We start from the raw sequence: 6545 nt of genomic DNA, 5'->3' as shown, positions 1-6545 counted from the left end.
TAAAAGAAAAAAATGTATTTCAGTCAATACTGTAAATTTTAAAAACGACTACAAGTGTCTTGAAAACTCATCACAAAATGTAGTGAGTGTGAAAACAGGACCTCAACAGTTCAATTTCACAGAAAGATGTGACAGGACTTTAAGCACGTTAGCTTGTACTGATCTGGTTAAAACACCAAGAATTCTAGGTCAATTGCTTCTAATAAACCATTCCTATGAATGTAATGTTACAATGCCACAGATTTCTCTGCCCATGATTCTCATTATTTAATTGTGCTTAGAATAAATCAATGTTGTTTAAAGGAAGCTAGAAGGCTACCTCTGTCACCTTCAAATAGATGAACAATAATGGAATTTGTTAAGCTGTCTTTCAGCCAGAGAAATTTCTGAAAGCAAGGGTGGGGTGGGCTCAAATAAAGGTATATCAGGGGACAGGCTCATACCAATTAGAGGAAAGGTGTCCATCTAAACAAGTCAATTTACATGTGTCCAATGCATTATTATGAACAAAGCAGCTTTTGGTTATTAGATAATTATCCTTGAGCTTTTTTTTCTTCTTTCTTCCTTGAACACTCTCCTAAAAAGTGATGGGATTTCTTCCTAATGATGTTCTTTCTCTTAGAAACAAAAATCACAATATTAAAGAAAATCTTTCAGAACAGAGGCCATGTTTTACTCACTGTTGTACCACTGAGCAGAGTGCTTGTAAGTACTAGTTGCTCAATATATACTTGTTGAATAGATGAACGATGCTCTGTTTCCTTCTATGATATCATCTTAGATTCCTAGTTTAACCACCAATCGCATCTGCTGTAGTCTGCAAGGACATAGTGAAGTGCTCTAGCTTCTTACTCCTCTTTCACACCTTGCCCAATCTTGTTTATTCACACCCAATAGGCTATAGGAGTTCAGGGATTCTGTATTCTCAGATTATCGTCACAACTTTCTTATGTTGCTGATATGGAATTACTTGTCTATGATAGTCTACCAGACTTTTTTTCTTTAAAAAATAAATCATCATTCTCATTTCCTCCTGCTTTCTCAGTATTGGGTCTAGACCTAGTTAACTTTTTTTTATAATTTGTTTGATTCTTAAAATTATGACTCCAGTCTGTTTATTCTTTCTCAGATGTTGTAATGGTAATAATTATTCTCTCTCTCTCTCTCTCTGTCTCTCTCTATCTCATCTATATATGTTTTACTCACTTCTCCAAAAAAGAAATTTGAAAGAAAAATAAAAACAATTCTAAAACATGACACTTAAAATAAATATTAAAATAGCAATAAGAAACTATGAGGCCCATTTATGGAATCAAGATTAATATCTCCTGATTTAGAGGAAGAATGGGTGAGGATTGTGCTAGAAATGCAAAACAAGGGATTTGAAACACTAAAGTTAGGTCTGAATATCCTAGAAACTAGTAGGGTAAACCTGATTGGCTACTTAGTCTCATTGTTAGGCTGCTCTACTGTGTATGATCATTAAATCTACTTCCTAAAGTAGCTGATCTCCTGATCAGCTTCTTTTGGTGGATTAACAACTCAGTCTATTCCTTTCCAATAACCTAACCCACTTCCTGATGTTGAATATTTTTCTCAACCCCAATTTGCAGATGGTCATGGCCTATTCAGGACACTTCCCAAGCCCAAATCATTATCAACTCATGCTTGAATTATTACAATACTCTTGCCTGGTTTCCTTGCATTCGGACCCACTCCATCCCAATTCTATCCCTACACTATCTTTAGATGATTTAAAGAAGGAATGATATTTGGTTCAGGTCATCTCTAGTCCATATTGCTCCTTTATAAAATTAGAAAAAGATGTTTCCTCAAGTCTGACATGATACTGTGGTTAAAAGGCTGCTTTTTGTGAATTACAAAATTATAAATCTTCCTCTAGGTAATGTAGCATTGTGCTTGGGAGCCTTGCTTGGCTTAGATTTCTGCTCCCACGCACATTTCAGGTTGTCACTATTTTGCGACCATATTCAGTATCCCTGGCTTTGTTTACATTACTCTTCTAGGTTAAGTCTTTATTGAGATCTCATGGCTTACAACAATATCATGATCATTTGATTTTTTTCTGTATAAAGAGATACAAAATAATCTTTACATCCAAAAGGAAAAGATCCAAAAGCAAAAGAAGATCCCAGAGAGCCACTTAAAATATTAGACCCTGAAGCTATAACTGCATCAATAGCAAAACTCAGATTTTAGGGAGGAATGAGACCTACTGCAAATAGATCACTCACTTTTTGGTTTCAAAACTTTGCTTTTGCTACTCTTAATGATGTTTTCACACAAAAGTCTGTTAATGTCTATTAGTGAATCCTTCCAATGGGACAAATGTCAAGATCATGAAATTCTAAAAGTTTGTCTTTGGAATCCTTACCGCTCTTTTCTGAGCAATTTTCTCCATTAATAGACATTTTGCTCCTCTTCCACCTATGCTCAAGGTTACCCAAAAAATACATTTACAGTATGGTGTTAAGGATTTAATGTGTTAAAGTTATCATTTTCAAAGACAAGTGTATGGAGAGGGCAATTCTTAACCCAAAAGAATTTCTCAAAGTAATTTTATCCATTTTTATGGGAGACATAGTTAAGGCCAGTCTTTCTGGCAACTTCAAATAATTCCATATTGGTGACCCAATAAGGTTTTCCCTGATTCCTAAAGAGTTTCTTCCTATTCCCATTCTTTAACACTTGAAACAGACAATGTGGCTAAGCATAGCAATGTGGCTTAAACACTTCAATATGGCTTGGAAATGTTTACTGCATACACCCAGCCTAGAAATCACATTTGACTCACATGTACAAGCACATACACACAGAAAGAAAAAAAAAGGAAGAAGAAAGATGATGATAGAGTAAGATGGGCGTGTGCACAGCAGGAAGCTCAGTGCATTTTCACACATTCTCGTCCCAAACACCATGGCAAAGACACATGACCTTTCATGTCATTAGTTGGAAACAGCAACCATTGCATCCATGGGATATAAATGATGTCTGGAAGCATAATATCTTCTTTAAGTTTAGCAAGCTACGTAATATCTACCTGATATCCTTCAGAGTACTGCAAATGAATTCCCTCAAGAAGTAGGTGCCTTGCAAGACTGAAACAGGAAGAAGTCATGGTAAGGAACAAAACATGATGGATGGGCAATAGGGAATCAGGGTAAAAAGTGATATTTATTGCTGTCTGTTAAAAAGTGATGATTATTTTAAATACATTACAACACATTGTTTTAAATGATAAAGTAAAATTCTAGGAGTTAAGCTGGGTTTTTGCATAGCTCACACTTCAAACTTTCAGAAGAGACTGAGAAAACTATGGTAATACGTGGCAAATTAAAGTCAGATACTCTGTTCCTGATTTAAGAAGTGTACAGATCATGGAAACTCTGAATTTATCAAAGCCAAAATTTGAATTTTCTTTTCCCACAATATCCTCTGAGGGGAATGCTTTTCTAAACAACTGAGTGATGCTGATGAATAGTTCTACATCCCGTTAGAGGTAAACTATTTTGTTTTTTTCCTGTTTTGCTAAATAAACTACGTTACTTCCTCTTGTAGCTGTACAAGCCTGCAGTTCTCTACAGGATATCTGGGTAGAAAGGGTAAGGTTCTTGGCTCTCTTTTCACATGTTAAAAAATAGGACTTAAAAATCTCTGCAAATTGAATATGACAATGTAAACTTCTGCTGCTTCCATTGAAAATGTAACCCTGAACCTGCTAATATCTTACATTTTGGGGGATATATTGTTATGAAGAATGGAGACTCCCGTGAGGTAATATCTATTTATAAGTTTAAATGATTAAAATGTTCACTGAAACTGCTGCATGTTTTGTGAAAGGAAATGTGGCTGTCTAGATAGAAAGCTCCTTTTTCTAACAATTTAATATACCATTGACAAAAAACAGGAGTCCAGACTTATATTAAACATTGCTTGTAACAATTCTATATTAAAATTAAGATTGTGGTTGATTAAACACCTATCTGTTAGTCTGAGCAGTGAGGGAAAACAACTTACAATTTTAAATTCATGGTTTGTGTCAAACAAATTAGGCAGCATTCAAATAGTAAATACATTTAAATGCTTAAATCTTTTCTTATGATGAAACTTGACATGTTTTCTTGGATTAAGACATTTTCCATGCATGCATTCTCGAATGGGATGTGATGGCTTCGAATAGCACAAAAGGATTTTCATCAAGCCCTAGAAGCTAGCACAGCTGTCAAATCTCAGTGGGGATGATTCTCAATTTACAATGAACATTTTTTTGGATGTATTTTTAATTTGAGAACATGGGAAATATTTTAGAAAGGGACTCTAAGTGTTTTGCTGTCTTTTTTAGGAGAAATATCTTTCATTTTCCTTACTCAGAACAATAAAATAGCTGTTGTTTTTTTTTAAAGTCTATTTATTTCACAGTTGGAGTTTGATTCTTAAGTATATAAGATTATTCATAATATGGAAAATTATATATGATCCTAGAGAAGCTGGTACAAGCCATACTAAGATATCAGCTAGACCTAGTCATACCATACCTTCTCATGATATGAGCAAATTAGTGTATTTATATATACTAAATTCCCCCAGATTAAAGAATCAGAGATATTAAATTCCCTTTTAGTAAAAGATGTCTCCATGAAGTTTTTTTTTCTGTGAACTATCAGGATAAAGACTTTATTGTACTACTAGCTTTTTTCCCCCAGAAACAAAATGTAACTAACAGCTGTAGACTACATGAGCATGACTCACAGGATGGCACTATCTGCATGTTATGGTTGCCAAGCAGCACCATAATGTTGGATACTGAAAGTAACTCTGTCTAATCTCTCTGACCACAAGTATAGGTGGGGTTTTTCCTCAATCCAAGTAGTTCCAAAGTGACTGAGACTGCGGACAGTGTATGAAAATCCAGGCAGGCTATGCAGCTACATGGCTCTGGGAACCTCTGGAAGAGCTAAAGACAGCAATACTCCTTAGACTGACCTTCCTCAGAAATTGAGTTTGGGGGAAATTGTGAAGAAAGGACCTTCTTAGCAGACTTGAAATTGCTGGATGGAGTATTTTCTTCCTAATTAGCTCCCCTTCCCCACCCACCAAGCAAATTGACTGAGAAGGAGGCTGGTAATTCAACCAGTTGCTAAAACTGGGTGAAAGGAGGGGGAAATTGTATCCTAACAACAAAGTTTAGCCCAAAGCTGGTACTTAGTAGGAACTAGATATTTGCTGAATTGTAGAGCCCTACAGGGAGAGAGGGGTTGCTGTTCACTGACTCTGCGCTGATGTCTTCCTTTCTGCAGCTGTTTATGTGGGTGTCCCAGAAGGCTGAGAAATAAATTACTCACTAGAGCTTGAGACATATTTCCACTTGGTCAAAATTATTGCTCAAGACTGGGAAATAATATGTGTCCATTGTTTCTGGGGGGTATAAAACGATGACATACCACTAGAATTAGACTTACAAATTGACAATGGCTTGAGTGTATTATTTAGAGGTGTGGGAAAGGCACCCACAACCTAGTGTGTCTCCTAATCCTGCCTGTGTGTCTGTCTCCAACCAGAAATGCCACTATTAGTAATCTACTCCCAGAGGCTACCTACTGCCTCTCTAAATTCCTATTTCTTAAAATGCAAATGTTCCTGGGAGTAGTAAAAAAAGAAGAAAAAAAAACTAGGCTAATGACGATTCAGTGAATGGGTTTAAGTGAGTGGAAGGAAGGCAATGGGAGCAAAGGGAGACGCTACAAGGTAGTGGAAAGGAAATTTTGCTGACTTCATACATCCTAGCCACCAACCTATGAACATACCTATGAACAGCCCAGAAAATGAGTAATGCCAACCATGGGATCAGCTTTTCTTTCCTTCTTTTCTTGTAGCTATGTTTGGGGAAAAAATTAATTTTACTTCTTAAACTAAATCATAAGTATGTGACATAATTTACTTTGATAATTTCTATAGATGAGTTTATTTTAATAATTTATTTATTTTTAACTGATAAGAATTGTATGTATAATGTACAATGTGATGTTCTGATCTATGTATACATTGTAGGAAGAGTCAATACATCTAAGAAGCATATTCACCATCTCACCAACTTATCATTTTTTGTGGTGAGAATATTAAAAATCTATTCTTTTAGCAATTTTGAAATGTGTAATACATTATTATCAACTGTGGTCATCAGGTAGTACATTAGATCACGAAAACTAGTTCCCTCAGTCTAACTGAAATGTTGTATTCTTTGAGCAACATCTTTCCCTTCCCCATCCTTCTCCCTCTCCTCCAGCTTCTGGTAACCACCTTTCTGTTATCTGTTTCTGAGATTGACGTTTTTTACATTCCACCTATAACTGACATCATACAGTATTTGTCATTCTGTGCCTGGTTTATTTCACTGAGCATAATCTCTCTGGTTCTATCTACTTTGTCATGAGAGACAGAATTTCTTTCTTTTTTTAAGCCCGAATAATATTTCATTGTGTGTGTATGTGTGTGTGTGTGTGTATATATATATATATATATATATA

Source organism: Propithecus coquereli, unplaced genomic scaffold (assembly GCF_000956105.1).
Source record: "Propithecus coquereli isolate 6110/MARCELLA unplaced genomic scaffold, Pcoq_1.0 Scaffold86, whole genome shotgun sequence".
NCBI classification, from domain to species: Eukaryota; Metazoa; Chordata; class Mammalia; order Primates; family Indriidae; genus Propithecus; species Propithecus coquereli.
Note: the sequence above shows the minus strand (reverse complement) of the source record.